We start from the raw sequence: 15,906 nt of genomic DNA, 5'->3' as shown, positions 1-15,906 counted from the left end.
GGAATCCTAAGCGGCATATGACATGTGTAACATGGCCAAAAGTGGCCCAAGTCATAGTATACCCCATGAGGAATGTTTCTAGACATAGTAAAGGCTTTTGAACGAGATATGAGCCTAGAAAAACCCCCTAAAAGTGAAGGTCCGAGATTGTAAGTCTGATTTTGAAACTTTGTATGAAGCATCAATAATGTCTGAGGAGAATCCTAGCCTAGCTCTATATAATGAGCTCTCTTGTACACACTTCTATGTTGAATCAATCAATCTAGTTTCATCTACACTCTACTCTATTCCTATTGTGCAGTCAACATTGTCATTAGCATACTAACACCATAAATGGCTCTCTAATTTTTTCTTCCTAATCTCTACCAGTGATCATTGTTGTGCTTTGTGATTCTAATGCTGCTATTTGTTGCTTAATAGACCTAATATCCTTAACTTCGCAATGCTAAGACCACGCCGATAGGAGAGGAAAGTTGATTTTGTCTTTGTCAAATCTTGAAAGTAGAACCTAGATTTTCAAGATTCACACTAGAACAATGAATTGCAAGAGACATTTGCTTTGAATCTCTTGCTCGTCTTTGCCCCAATTCAACAAGTGCATATGATCAGACCCTAAGTTCAATTTCATGTGTTGAATGGTCACCATAATTTTTATTTTTGTCTTTCCCCCCCTTTTTCAGGTGCTGATACTAGAAGTGTTTTTACCAAGGCTGGCATGTTTTCTATTTGTGCAAGAAGAAGATTAACAAAGAAAGATTTCCTAGAGGCTATAAACAAGGTCATCAAGGGCTGTCAAAAGTGTAGTGCGACCCCAAAGTATATAGTGTATATTTAACTTTCTCTATTTTCTCTAGGGTAATGTCAAATATAGTTTCTTTTGGAATTATGTATTAAGAAAGGATTTTATACATATCTTGTCATTGTTGAAAATTTCAATGACTGATTTTAGGGGAAGAAGCATCCTCAATATGAGTTGCATCTCACAGCTGTCTTTTTGTCCTTTTGTACCGTGTGCTACTCGGTACCATGGGTTCTCAATGTGGTTTGTTATATATGATATTCTAGGATAGGGGCCATACTTGAAGGAGTACGAGCGGAAGTGCGACGCGAGAGAGAGTGCGAGAAGAAGAGCACGACGATATGGTGAACTCTCTCTACTGTAATGTGTAGAGCATAGTGAGTTCTTATTATGTTTTTACAAAAGAATATGTGTACATACCTGGCGGCCCGCCCACTTACCTGGGCGACCACATTGGGATTTATACCCCAAAAACCTCCCACTTAAAGTCCAATGTGGTACTTTAAGTGTGAGAGAAGCTACTATACAAGCTAATATACAAGAGATGTAGAGAAGTGATGTACTACCCTACACCTAACTGCTTGCGAAAATGCACAAAGCTCTCTGAGGGAAGTCCTTTTGTAAGTAGATCAGCAGGATTTTCTGTGGTGTGAACTTTGACAAGCTAAAGTTGCTTATCCTCGAGCATTTCCCTGATGAAATGATACTTCACATCCACATGCTTTGTCTTTGAGTGATAAACTGGATTGCGAGCCAATTGTATAGCACTTTGACTATCACAATATCACACATGCATCTCTTCTTTGATTCCCTAATCTGTTACTAGTCGATTAAGCCAAATTGATTCTTTGCATGCCTCTGATGCTGCAACATATTCAGCCTCTGTAGTAGACTGAGTAACACAATCTTGTAATCTAGAACGCCATGATACTGCTCCACCAGCCAATGTAAAGACATACCCTGACGTAGACCTTCGGTTGTCTAAGTCACCTACATAATCTGAGACTGTAAAACCCTTTACACTTAGCTCCTGACTCCCATAGCATATACGCATACTCTTTGTAGCTTTCAGGTATCTCAATATTCTTTTCACTGCCTCCCAATGTTTCTTGCCTGGGTTTGACATGTATCGACTTACTACTCCCACTGCAAATGCAATGTCTAGGCGAGTAGCAATCATTGCATACATCAAACTACCCACTGCAGACGCATATGGAATCTTATCCATTTCAGCCTGTTCTTCCTCAGACACAAGACAATCTTGTTTGCTAAGTTTCACATGTGGTGGCAATGGAACACTCAGTGCCTTTCCCTTCTCCATATTGAAATGTTGCAAAACCTTGTCAATATACTCTGTTTGAGATAACCAAATCAACTTCTTTGATATGTCTCTCTCAATGCGCATACAAAGTATATGACTTGCCTCACCCATGTCTTTCATGTCAAACGATTTTGCCATCTTTGACTTCAAAGCTGAAATTTCTTCCAAGTGCTTGCCAGCAATCAACATGTCATCCACATACAAAATAAGGATCAGCCAACTACCATCCTTAGCCTTCTTTGTATATAGACAGTGATCGAACTCACTACGTTTGTAGCCTTGAGAAAGCATAAACTTGTGGAATTTATGGTACCATGCCCTCGGTGATTGTTTTAAGCCATAAAGACTCTTTAACAACTGGCATACCCAATCTTCCTTGCCTTTCTCAACAAACCCTTCTGGCTGCTGCATGTAAATTTCCACATCTAAATCACCATGCAAGAACGTTGTCTTGACATCCATTTGGTGCAACACCAAATCTAATATGGCAACCAATGCAAGAAAGCATCTCAATGTAGTCATCTTGACCACTGGAGAGAAGACTTCATCAAAGTCAATGCCTTGTTCTCGCTTAAAGCCCTTGGCAACAAGCCTTGCTTTGTACTTTGGTTGACTATCATGAGTGGTGATCTTATACCTGTAAACCCATTTACAAGGTAGAGCCTTTTTGCCCTGTGGTAATTTAACTAGCTTCCATGTCTTGTTTTTATGCAGAGCTGTCATCTCTTACTGCATGGCCAATTGCCAATTCCCGGAGTCCTTCATTTGCACTTCTTCCTTGTAACATGAAGGCTCATTGCAATCAGTCAACATGACATAGTTCATAGATGGAACAAACCTATCAGGAGGTCGCGTGACACGTCCAGATCTACGCACAATAGGTGGCTCAGGCTCAGCCACAACCTATGGTTCCACTCTATCCTGTCCTTGCTCCTCTTGAGCCCTGACATTTTGTCTTGCACGTGCAGGTCCATCTTCTTGGAAGACAACTCTTCTAATCTCCTCAACCCTCTCTGGTTTAGAATGATATTTGGATTCATTAAAGTGAACATCAGTGCTGCGGACAACCTTTCTGGATTCGGGATCCCAAAGTCTGTACCCCATCTCACCAGAATTACCATAGCCTAGAAAGATGCACTTTCTACTCTTTGGCTCAAGTTTGTTCCTAAATTCCTTTGGAACGTGAGTATATGCCTCACAGCCAAAGACTCTGAGATGCTTGTATGAGGGCATTTTGCCTGACCATACCATCTCTGGCACTGAATCCTTCTGCAAAACCTTGCTAGGAGATCTATTTACAAGATGAACAGCTGTTGATACAGCTTCAGCCCAAAACCCATTTGGCAGCTGTGCATTAGACAACATACTTCTGACCTTCTCTTGTATGGTCCTATTCATCCTCTAAGCAACACCATTTTGAGGAGGATTGTAAGGAGCAGTAAGTTCGCGTTTTATACCTTTTGACTCACAAAAGTCCTGAAAGGCCTTTGCAACATACTCTCCACCATTGTCATTGCGTAAGCATTTAAGCTTCTTGCCACTCTGATTCTCCACAAGTGTCACAAACGTTTTGAAAACACTAAACGCTTCATCCTTGTGCTTGAGAAAGTAAACCCATACTTTCCTCGAGTAATCATCTATAAATGTCATAAAGTAAGAAGCTCCCCCTAGAGATAGGTTAGGCATAGGTCCACACAAATCACTATGAACAAGTGCCAACTGTGTATCTCTTCTACTGCTTCTATGCTTATGTGGCTGCTGTGTTTTCTTACCATACAGACAATGTTCACAGAATTCAAAATCATTAAATGAAAAGCCAGGCAAATAACCAGAACGAGACAAGATTTCCATTCCCTTCTTGGACATATGTCCTAACCGGCTATGCCACAAAGAAACGTTCGGCTGCTCGGTTACATTGATTACATTTTTAGAGACATTTGATACATAAATCATGTAAAGTCCTCCAGACTTTACTCCATGTGCTACTGTCATAGAACCCTTGGATATCTTCGACATGTTCTGTCCAAAAGTGGTGACGTAGCCAGCATCATCAAGTAAACATGTGCTGATCAAGCTCTTTGTAATTCCGGGAACATGTCTCACATTCTTCAGCGTGAAAGAAGAGCCATTCTGAAACTTCAATTGAACATCTCCAACACCTAAGATCTCACATGTCTGCCCATTGCCTAGCCGAACATGATCTTTAGTGGTCACATAAGAGGTAAACCACTCCTTGTTTGGAGACACATGAAGTGATGCCCCTGAGTCTATAATCCAGTCACTCAGTGCATTTCCATCAGATGCTGTAAGAAGAGCTGAGTCCATTGTATTCTTCAAGAAGTAGATGTCTCCTAACACTAGACTGTCATCCTCTGCAACAGTGTTTGTCACATTTATTTCTTTAATCTTCACTGAGGACTTGTTCTTCTCACCATGGTCTTCAGCTTTCTCTTTGCCTTTTTCTGCTTTCCATTCTCTGCAGTCTCTTTTCATGTGACCCTTCTTGCCACAATGGTAGCATTCTATGTCACTCTTGCCTTTAGCATTGCGGGACTTGCTACGAGACTGATTCCTCTTTCCACCTTTGTACTTTTCTTTGGTCCCTCCCCTGACAACTAAGGCTGTTCCTTTGCCTTTGTCCATTGTCTTTCTATTGGTTTCTTCAGTAAGAAGACTTCCTTCTACACCTGCTATGTTCAAACCATCTGGAGGTGCAGAATTACTCAAAGCTGTGCGAAAAGTGTCCCAACTTTTCGGCAATGTGATCAACAGGAACATAGCTCTAACAGGTTCATCAAACTTGACACCTTGAGCTGACAACTGACTATAGATTGTGTTGAATTCATTCAGATGATTGGACATAGGTGTCCCTTCTTTCATCTTCAAGTCAACAAGCTTCTTAAGCCAGTATACCTGTGAAGCTACACTTTGCTTCTCATAAAGATCACTCAGCTTTAACCATGCTTGATAAGACGACATCTCGTTTGCTACATTGAAGTAAACGCTTTCTGCCAAAGTCAACATGATGGTAGAAAGTGCCAATTCATCCATTTCGCTCCATTCATCTTCGTCCATATCTTCTGGTTTTATCCCCTTGAGCTTTATAGGTTTTATCTGCTTCTTTTGTACCAACACGTGCCAAATCTGCTTCTTCCACAATGGGAAATTGGTTCCATCCAGCTTCTTGATATTGTAAAGAGCAGTGTCATGTGATCCAGCCATAGCTACGCTTCACAGTAGTTTACTTTCCTGGGAAAAATTCGGCAGAGTTTCCCCTGTAAACTGACTTCTGAACCAATATCAACCTGTCAAATGAACCAAGAAAGCTTTAGATTCTGCATAAATTTCGGCAGAGTCTCCTTTGTAAAATGGCTCTGGTGTACTCAAAAACAGCTCAAAAAACACTGTCTCTCTGACACTGTAAGCTGTGGGTAAACCTGTCTTGCACATGTACTGTCTCTCACTGTCCTGTCACTGTCCTGTAAGCATAAACTGTGACAATGCCTCAACGGCAGTAAAGCAAAGATGCAATCCCAACTGTCTAAATCATAGTCAATACATCCTAGCTACCTATCTAAGGGTGCTCGAGGGATCACTCCAAGACCTGTATCACCGAAAGGATCTCAACATTCGAGAATCCCCCAGCTCAATAAAACCTCACTCAACCCTCAACAAAGGCTGCAGTAAATCTGACAGTACATAGACTTCCCACAAAGTCATACATCCACAAATTTCCCACTGTATGTTGTAACCGCTGCGGCGGTTGTTTGCTGCGTGACTCACAGCCAGCAAACCCTCAATAGACATACATCATCTCTGACAATACATCCCATGTGGAAGTACCTGCAATGTCAGGATGAAATCTGAAATATCAAGCAGCAAACACAAGCTACCTGATGAACTAGTGGATGTCGCCTACAGTCTGTGTGTAGATACGCCCGTGTCGTATGTGACACGTCTCCAAGAACTGTGAGCCGTCCTTCGATGTGTAGACAGCCACAAATCAACACTCTAGGAGTGTCGATATCCTCAGCACCTGCAGTCGTGGGCCGAAAACCCCAAATTTGCAGAGTCGGATCTGCACCCGTCGAGACCACGTAGTCGAAAATGGCCTGCGCAGACCTTTGTCGAAGCCGAACGGTGGCCGAGATGACCTCAGAATGAAATTCTGACAACGAGCTTTAGAGCCGTGTCTTCGCCTGTCGAATTTCACTCCAATCTGAGTTGGTGACTCTAGCCTCCTGCAGTGTTGCCCCGAGCCTCGATCTGAGCTCTGATACCAGTTGAAGGAGTACGAGCGGAAGTGCGACGCGAGAGAGAGTGCGAGAAGAAGAGCACGATGATATGGTGAACTCGCTCTGCTGTAATGTGTAGAGCATAGTGAGTTCTTATTAGGTTTTTACAAAAGAATATGTATACATACCTGGCAGCCCGCCCACTTACCTGGGCGACCACATTGGGCTTTATACCCCAACAATACTGACCACAACAATGTTGTCTAATGGTATGATAACTTCATTTTTATTCATGAAGGTGCCTCACCTATTGTACACATGCCTATGAATTGGAATCTTGTGTCATGATTGGATATGCATGTAGACGCAGTGTTAAGGTGGTCCTTGGTAGTCTGTTGTATCTTTGTTTGAAGAGTTTAGATTTCTAGATGAATACTTTTTAAATAATACCAATTGGTATGAATAGTGCAACTTGTAAGTTGGTTGAGCTCGTTATCTTATGTTTTGTATATGGAGGTTAAAGAAAACTATTAGTCTTGCTTAAGTAGGCCGTGCTAATTTTGGAAAGCAGATGAATTAAGGAGAATCTGGAAAGATGCTCCCAAAGGTTCAAGGTAAAAATGAGAGGAGTTGGCTGCACGTGGTTGTACCTAGATGCTTGGAGAGGTTTGCAGAGAAAAAATTGGGGATATGAGACATAGAGAGAGAGAGAGAGAGAGAGAGAGAGAGAGAGAGACTTGCCATGTGTCAGTCGAAGTAGGAGCCCGCAGAGGGGGATTGATTTTTTTCCTGAACCATAGAACAAGGCGAGAGAGAGAGAGAGAGACAGACTTTTTCTTTTTGTTGTGTTTTCATTGCCAGGGCCTCCCTCTGCAGTCTTGCAGGTGAACTGTGTGAGGGATGGTAGGTTGGCTGAGATTGCTTGGTGCATGGATGAGGTTGCAAAGAGCGAAGTGCACTACGAGGAGGACCAAAGCGGTTGAAGTGTGTGTGCCCTCATGAATCAACAATGAGTTCAGAGCTGGTCAAATGCTATTGTGCCGCGAGAAGGAGGGAATTAGCTTTAGTGTGTGTATTGTCAGCAAATAGCAGAGCCGAGAGGGAGATGGTACGCGGTGAGACAGAGGCAGTGAGCTCTACACACAACTAGTGATGGTGAGGGCTCGAGGAGCCTCTGGAATCTGGATGCAAGCATAGAATTTATGTCTTTCTCGTTTGTCTGTGCACACAAAATCTCTCTCATTTGCGGTCGTGTTGGAGTTGAAGCTGCATTTCTTTTTCATAATTCTCTCTCTCTCTCTATCGTTTGTCTGTAGGCATGCTATTGACTAGAGAGAGAGAGAGAGAGAGAACATGCTTCCTCGCGCTCAGGCCATGGGTGCAATCCGAGGGGCAATCCCTCTTTGATTGTCTATGCCATGCCAAGGGTAGCATAGGCAGGGAGTGGAGCGCAGAGGCGATGATAGCGAGGGTGGCTCTGTTTGCAGAGCCCATGACGACAAGGAGGGTGGGGGTAGTTTTTGAGTATCTGAGAGAGAAATTAATAGTGTTAATTAGCAACCTTAGTGTGAGAACCATAGGGAAATATGAGTGCAGTACCATCGCATGTCAGTGGAGGCGGTATGAACAGAGGGGGGATTGGCGGGGTCTGGCATTTTGATCATCTCTGATGTTTCACATGGGGTGCAAAGAAGGAGAATAAACCCAGTGGAGGTCATGGTGCAAGCACGGCGGGGCAATGCAAGGGCTCAGTGTTGCGCAGAGAGCCGATAGTGACAGCAATTTACTCTTTTCTTTAGAATAGCAAGATTCCCAAGGAATCTTGCAAGAAAATTAATGGGTTTTGGGAGTAGACCGAGTAGTAGTAGTAGTAGTAGTAAATAATTTAGTTCAAATTAAAATTAGTGTTTTTTCAAAAGGATGGTGTTGATGATGAGCTTATCCTTTGGACTAGGTTGTGTCTCCTTTGCACTCTTCCTTGTGAGGAGGATCATGCCAATTGCTAATCTTGGCTTCTGAGACACCATTCTGCGTGCTTTGATTTATGTAGGCTTTCCTTCTACCTTTAAGTTACGGCCTATATATGTGGTTCTATTACCCTCTTTAGATGATATCTAGCTTGCCTACCTTAGATGCTTGTTACATAGTTGTGTCATTCTTACCTAAATTTAATCTTTTCAATCATTTGTTTGCATTGCCTTGGATTCACTTTGAAGGAGTTTAGCTTCTCTTTTACATTTAACATATTGACAATGTTCACTGTCATTCAGCTATTAAGCTTGTTGCATTTGCGAATTGTGACTCGTTTGCATTTAATCTAATGACAAGCTCTTCCTCTATAATTCAGCACATGTACATTGTTAAATTGCAGTAAGTAGTTTAAGTATCACGGTTCGCTCTTTTGGTCCATATATGGGCTGCTTTTGTAGCATGTTTTGTATAAGCATTGATTCTCTTGAAACCTCAGACCAACTAGCATCACAAGAAACAGACATTGGGTCTCATAGCAATTTGAGTAGAATGATTTGATGTTAGATTTTGCACTTAGAGCTAATGTGGTTTCACAACAAGATGACGAAGGTTTAATAGGAGTCTTAAGTCTCAATAAACATGCTTGATCACAATTTAGGCTACTTTGCTTAAATAATTTATATTTGAATAACATACTAACAAATTTAAACATATTATTTGCTTATAGTTGGAACTTATACTTTTTACATTAGGATCTTCTTAAAAGTGCTTATCAATTGTATTTCTTTATATGCAGGGGTTTTTTTAATTAGACCTAAAATCTATATAAGCTGGGAGAACTTAATGCACCTAAAAACTTACATAGGGTTTATTAAATGGCCGGCCTCTCGTTCACACATGATATATGGTGTTTTCTCTAAGTGGACGCCCCGGGACAAGTCTTCACATGTGGATGCATATACACGATCAGTTGTGCATTTGTTTGTAGTCTTTTCAGAGGAGGAATATAGTGGAGAGTGGATTCTTATTGCATGCTATCTAAGCACTTTAAACTAGCCAGATGACTGGAGTGATCAAGAGTACAAACGGGTAAGGAAGTAATCATATAGCTACTTTCTTAAAGATGGGCATTTATGGAAGCATCCAAAGCATAGAAAAAGAGATCCACAAAGTGCGATAAAGAGACTCAGTAGAAGAATATCAAAGAGTTTCATGAGAGATTATGGGTAGGACACAATGGATTTTGGGCAACATTTGCAAAGATCAAAGAGAGATATTGGTGGAAAGGGATGTAAAAAGATGTATCATAGTTTGTGGAGAGTTTCGCTACCTCTCAATTGTATTTATAGTGTACGACATCAAAATGGTTTACACCCAGCTTATCCATTGGTGATGCACTATAAGTGGGTTGTATATCTGGTGGCTATGCTAGTTGGACTTTCGCAAATGATATATATTGTGCTAGCCAAAGAGGATTTGGCCAACTAGGTGGAAGGAAGAGCATTAAGGAACAAGCCAACAAGTGCAGTATATAAGTTTTTTCTTGAGGATGCTATTTGCAGGTATGAATGTATTGGAAAGATCATAGCAAATAGAGGAGAGTTAGATGCAAATGAAGAAAGAGAGTTTTTGGTCATATAGGGGTTAAATTAGCCCTTACTATTGCCTATAATCTTGAGGGCAATGGAAAAAGTGACAGAGGTCATCCATTGATTGTGAAAGTTTTGGCTAAGGCTTGTGATGGCCATATTGGTGATTGGCCAAGACTGCTACCTTATGCTTTATGGATTCATCGGACTACACAAAGTTACTAACAAGATATATGCTAGTAGAGTTGATGTTCAGGCAAAAGCCAATTATGCTGATAGAGGAGACAGTGTTATCTTGAAGCAGTTTACCTTGGAATACAAAGATGGAGAGAGAGGATTTGCTAGCACTGAGTATTCAATAGCTGGAAAGACATAGGGAGGACATAGAGATTGCAAAGAACACACTGCGAGAAGCTAGGCTGAAGAAAAAAGTAGTGTTTGACAAGAAGAACAGATTGAGATTTAAGACAATTAAAGAGGGATATTGGGTGCTCATTTATGACAGTATCTTGGAGAATCAATAAAATCTTTGAGGAAGATGGCAAAACAATGGTTTGGACCATATATTGTTAGCAATGTTAATGATAATGTGACCTACAAGCTATGTGAGTTGGATGGGACATTACTCAGGGTATTGGTTGCAAGAAAGAGGATTAAATTGTTCAAGAAACACCATTCCAAAATTGAGTTGGATGATACAGATGCTGATAATCAAAAAGAAGATTGAGCAGAATAGGATGAGGCGTGGCCGAATGAAGAGGAGCAATTGAAGATTGAGAGATTTTGCACATGCCGAAGGATGTGTAGGTTTAGAGGGGGTGGATGTCGTGATGCTCCGCATCCTTAATTTGAAAACCAACTTTTTGCTACCGTTATTGTAAATATTGTAATATAATTTATATTCTAGGGATTTTGGCAGACTTTGTTGCCTGAAAATAGTAACTTATTGGAAATGTGTTCGTATTTGTAGTACATATGGAGTTGTCAAGTTGTATATGTCCTGCAGGTCAAATCACAAGAGTTAGATATTGCAAACCAGCGAGTAGATGAGTGCCAATTTTAAGAAATATGAATTATGTGGAATCTACATAAATACATATGGAGAGTATACATTAGGAGAGAGTATATATGTGTGTGTATATATATGTATGTATGTAGGTGAGTTCATTAATCTTTAAAACAAAAGTACAAATTGTTTTGTTGAACTTGACTTCAACATTCATCACTTCCGTTGATTGATTTCTCAGCTTTGTGGAGATCGTGATGTAAGTAGATTGTCTATTCGTCTAAAATTAGCATCCAGTTAAATGGCCTCTCATAGCCCGAGATTTATTGCATTTAATTATTTTCTACGGGTGACAGCTTAGTAGTGGGTACATTTTATAAGTGGCATTGGTAAAAGCAAGTAGTTATTTTAACACAGTTCTGTCTTGAAGTGCTTTATGGCTATTATTAATGCTTTCAGATGGTGGGGAATGTGCCAAGCGGCTATCACTAGAATCAAGCCTTTGCAAGAGGAGCTTAGGCTAATCAACTGATAATTAGTCGATAGGTTTTGTGTATTTTTGAATCAGACAGCCATTCTTGGTAGAAGTGGACTGTGGCATGCCAAGGGTGGGCTCATAGCCTAAGGTGCGTAAAGTATACTAGTATGCAAACATGACATTCAAACACATGTCTCTTTGTGTCTCATGTCCTAAGGTAATAGCAAAATATAAAGCTAAGAACTTGTCACAAATAAAGCATCATGGCCCCAATTTTTTGTATTTATTACCCCACTTCTCTCTCAAGGAAAAGGTCTTTACTTGAGGCCTGTCAAATTATAAGGGTCAACCTATTAAGATTGTGGAACCCATGTCAAATGTTCTCATGTGACCAAGTACCACCTCCATAAGCTGAATACCCATTCATTGACTCAAATTGGCCTTTTAGGAATCTTCCTACAATGTTAAGACACAAGAGCAAGGGGGAGGATTACATATATGTTTTCCGGAGGGAACTATGCAGCTTCTCCTCAAAGCTTCATAAGCCTGCTTTGTACATCCTTGCTCATCGCCAGGTTCTAAAGGGGCGTGTGTGTGTGTGTGTGTGTTTGGCCACGTCCTGAAGTTGTAGTGAGTTTAATTTTCTGCGGAGCCTTGAAAGCTCCCGTTGGAGCTCATCTACTTATAATCTTTGAAGCTTCGCCTGTTCTTGAACCTCAAGCTTGAACTGCTAAGCTTCCATTGCACGAGCCAGAATCTCGCCAACATGGCCTTGCAGTCGTTGTTGATGAAGATGGACTCTATCATTGTAGAGCTTTTGAATCTCACGAAGAAGCTCCTCTCTATTGGCCTTCCATTGTTGCGCAGGATGCTAATTGTGACGCAAGAAGAGACTCAAGAAGCTTGCCACAGAATTAGCCAAGTCCCAGCGCCTCTCTCTTAACCACCCTCGCCACCTGCACTTGCACCTACACCTGCCCTCCCACCATGCCGATACAATCTGTAACTTGCTAGCCCTGATAATATATAAAAGCAATGCCGCATGTATTATAAGTTTGGCCGACGCTCCAAAGTTCACTTTGCAGGCAACAATAGCAACTAGAGTGCTCCTTTAGCACAAACCAAACCCCCCCCCCCCCCCCCCCCCCCCCCCCCCCCTTCCGAGGGTAAGAGAAAACAAGAACATCTAGAAGACAAAAACTTGGGGGTCGGAGGGGGGGGGGAGAGAGAGAGAGAGAGATGTATATTTTTTATTATCGTCCTGGATGGACAAATATGACTTGTAGGACCAAAGATACATGTGATTTTTTACTATCGTTTTGGGTGGTCAAATATGATGTATGGGACCAAAAGATACATGTGATGAACTATATGGATAAGTGACTCTCAATGCTCAAGGATTATGTGATGAGACACTGGAGAGCCCACGCTGTGGCTTGAGCGGAATGTATGTAGATATAGGTCATGGCTGAAAATGTGAGAAGAAGTTTCAAAATTCGAAGGTGAATTATTTCCAATCTAATTCATCACAAATATGAATGTGTTCATGATGCTCCTGTACCAAGCACTACAAACCATCAAGTTTGCAATTATGGAAGTTTAGTATGAACTATGCTCTTTTTTTTTCCCAATAAAAGCATCAGAATTTGTATTAAGAGAGAGAGATCAAAATCCATTTGGACAGGTCAAAAATCTGAGAGTATCGGTGTCTCAAATGGAAAATGCCCTAGGTGTCAATGGCAGGAAGATGACATTCCTCATCTGTTCAAAGGTTTGGGCTGTATTCCCTCTTTGGGCTTTGTTCCCTCTTGGAGTCGGTTAGTCTTAGGGAATTCCATAAATCATCTTTTGGAGGGAGAGATGCAGCAGATTGTTTAAGCAAGCTTACCAAAGTTTTTTCTGGTTTAAACTTGCAGACAAGTTGAAGCTCAAGAAGTGTCAACTCTACAATATCAACAATGAGCACGATAGAGTCAAACGAATGATAATCGACAGTAGAGTTGTAGATGCCAAGATGGTCGGACAAATTGCCAATGTTGAGAGACTTATTTCTCAAATTGACAATGTTATTCAAGATTAACTTGGGTGATAATTAAAGAGAGAGACCACAATAGCTGCTTAACTCACCTTAATAGCCTTATCAGCAGCTTCACACCCCACAATTGTGGCCTTCATGTCACTTGTATGACCCACCATGTCCCCATTTGGAATATTCACCCGCACTACAAGCACAAATAGCCTGATGCCACATCAATCAAGAAGAAAATTCTTGACCATGAACTTGTAAATGTTATTGAAGTCTACCTGATCATACTTCCCACTTAAAATTGCATCCCTAGCTCTCTCACCAATTTTGAGGGTTTTCATGCCACGCTTTTCATTAAAAGTGATATCTTGGTCACTCTGTATCTCCACATAGGTCTCTAGCTTGCTATCAGATAAGCTTGACCGATTCCCATTCCAGAAGAATGTAACATGTCCAAACTTCACTGTCTCGCTGTCTCAAGTGACCATAACGATTAATTTCTAAATATACTGCATAGCCCTCCTTGGCATGAGGATTAACAACAGAAAGTTGACTCGTCGGGCCTCTTCCAACTATACCTGCATGCAAAGGTTCAGAGTCCTTTTTTTGCAAAGTATTCTCCTGATGTCCGGTCAATTTTGGGAGGGCTCACCAAGTACTTGCTAGGGAGCTTCAACTCACCATCATATTGAAGCATACCCGCATAGTGAATTTTTGGCACACACACCCTGTCAAAGTTATCAAAGTTTGCATACTCGAGAGCTTTTGCCAACATGATCATTCTGTCTGCTCTAAAGTTGAAGGTTACAACTGCATCACCATCAACAATTTCACCAACAGATTTGCCATTTTTGTCCACAATCACAAATGGAGGACAGTATTGGTCATTGAATTTTGGATTATCTGCCTTCAATTGCATAAGAGCTTCTATACCACTCTTGAACTTGTGAGGAGCTTCTCCCAGAACTTACGCATCCCAGCCTCTTTTTACCACATTCCAGTCACTCTTCAAGACTGCATTGCAGACCCAAGTCAAAGTGAAACAATCAACAACGACAGTTCCTATTGATCTTGTCTTGGCTCTTAAGGTGTTTGCATGGATGCATTAAGACTCATATTGAAATCTTAGAAGGCTCTTTCAAACCAAAAGGCAACTGTCGGTATTTGGTAATCACAGCGATCCATAGTTACATGCATACGTCTCCCTCCAGATGCCAATGAGGCATCCACTCCTTGTTGTCGTAGCTCGAGCAAAATATTGGAAACTATATATGCCATATTAATTTTCAATACTTCTCAAGTGAAAATTTTTATGAAAGGATGAGAGAGACTCAGAGAGAGAGAGAGAGAGAGAGAGAGAGGCCACCGACTTCGTGGTTCAGAGGTGTAACGCGAAAGAATGTGATACCGATTGTAGTGCTTCAGAGGGGTACCTTGCAGAAAACCACGAGGAGGGTTAGAGATTTGTCAAGCTCAATGTTCGTAATCATACAATATGTCAATGTTATTAATTGTTTGTTGTTCCATTTTTATGTTTCAAAAAAAAACAAACCATGCAGTTTCCTTGCACGGGGGAGTTTGCACAGTCCTCCCAAATTTTTATAATACGAGGGAACGTGCCATTCCCACGATAGCGTGCAATTCTCAGTGTGTTCATTAACTGCGTTCAGAGTGTAAAAAATGTCAAAAATTGTTATGTCCCGCTCTCACAGGAGAGGGGATCTAGCCCAGATGCCGTCGGGATGGGCGTCCAGTGTCTGGGCGGACGTAGTGTGAACACGGCTAGTGTAGCTAGCCATTATTATAAAAGGGAGGACAAGGCCTCATTTGCAGTTATCGACCCCCACTGGCAGAGTGCTAGTGGTTAGCCCGTGACGCTAGGAGTGCGCGAGGTCACCTCGAGGAGGTGAGGCCGGGTGGTATGGGACGCTCGGTCTTACAGGTGCACACCTACGTCCTCGGACGCTAGCCCCAGCACGGGGGAGCTGCCGAATGGTGGCTATGGTCAGGTGGTTCATCCGACGCGTGTCTGTAGGCAATCCGTGTGGCCGGGAGATCTTATCTCCTCATTCGTTTCATGTGGCGGTCCGTGTGGCCGGGAGATCCTATCTCCTCGTTCGTTTCATGGTATCAGAGCCGGCTTGGCTGCACAAAGTATCGTGTGCACACCTACGGAACGGTTCAGGTCGGAAAACCTCGTGTTCGCATAATTTCTTAGTGATTAAATTGCTGAAATTACTTACTTTTGTTCTCATAAAGCATGTTTGCAGGTAAATAATATAGTTCGACTATTGATTTTTTATAAAAATCAGCAATTTAACATATGAGAGTGCTGGAAATTAAGAGATTTTCGATGAATTTACTGGTTTTCGATGACAAGCAGTGTATTTACCCTTAATTTGCTGGTTTTGTATTAAAATTCAGCATCTGGTGACTCTTTCAATCTCTTTGTAACCTCATTCTCTGTATGCAACGCAGAGA

The 15,906-nt window shown here is 41.5% G+C and overlaps 1 pseudogene; it reads right to left on the bottom strand.

Annotated features, from left to right (window-relative positions):
• Positions 1-13,283: 13,283 nt before the first annotated feature.
• Positions 13,284-14,667, bottom strand: LOC147436337 (2,3-bisphosphoglycerate-independent phosphoglycerate mutase-like; annotated as a pseudogene).
• Positions 14,668-15,906: the final 1,239 nt, after the last annotated feature.

The sequence above is a fragment of the Adiantum capillus-veneris genome, chromosome 18 (genome assembly GCF_014529385.1).
Source record: "Adiantum capillus-veneris isolate H3 chromosome 18, ASM1452938v2, whole genome shotgun sequence".
Lineage (NCBI taxonomy): Eukaryota > Viridiplantae > Streptophyta > Polypodiopsida > Polypodiales > Pteridaceae > Adiantum > Adiantum capillus-veneris.
The sequence above is the reverse complement of the archived record's forward strand: the minus strand, read 5'-3'. Positions and strand labels throughout refer to the sequence as shown.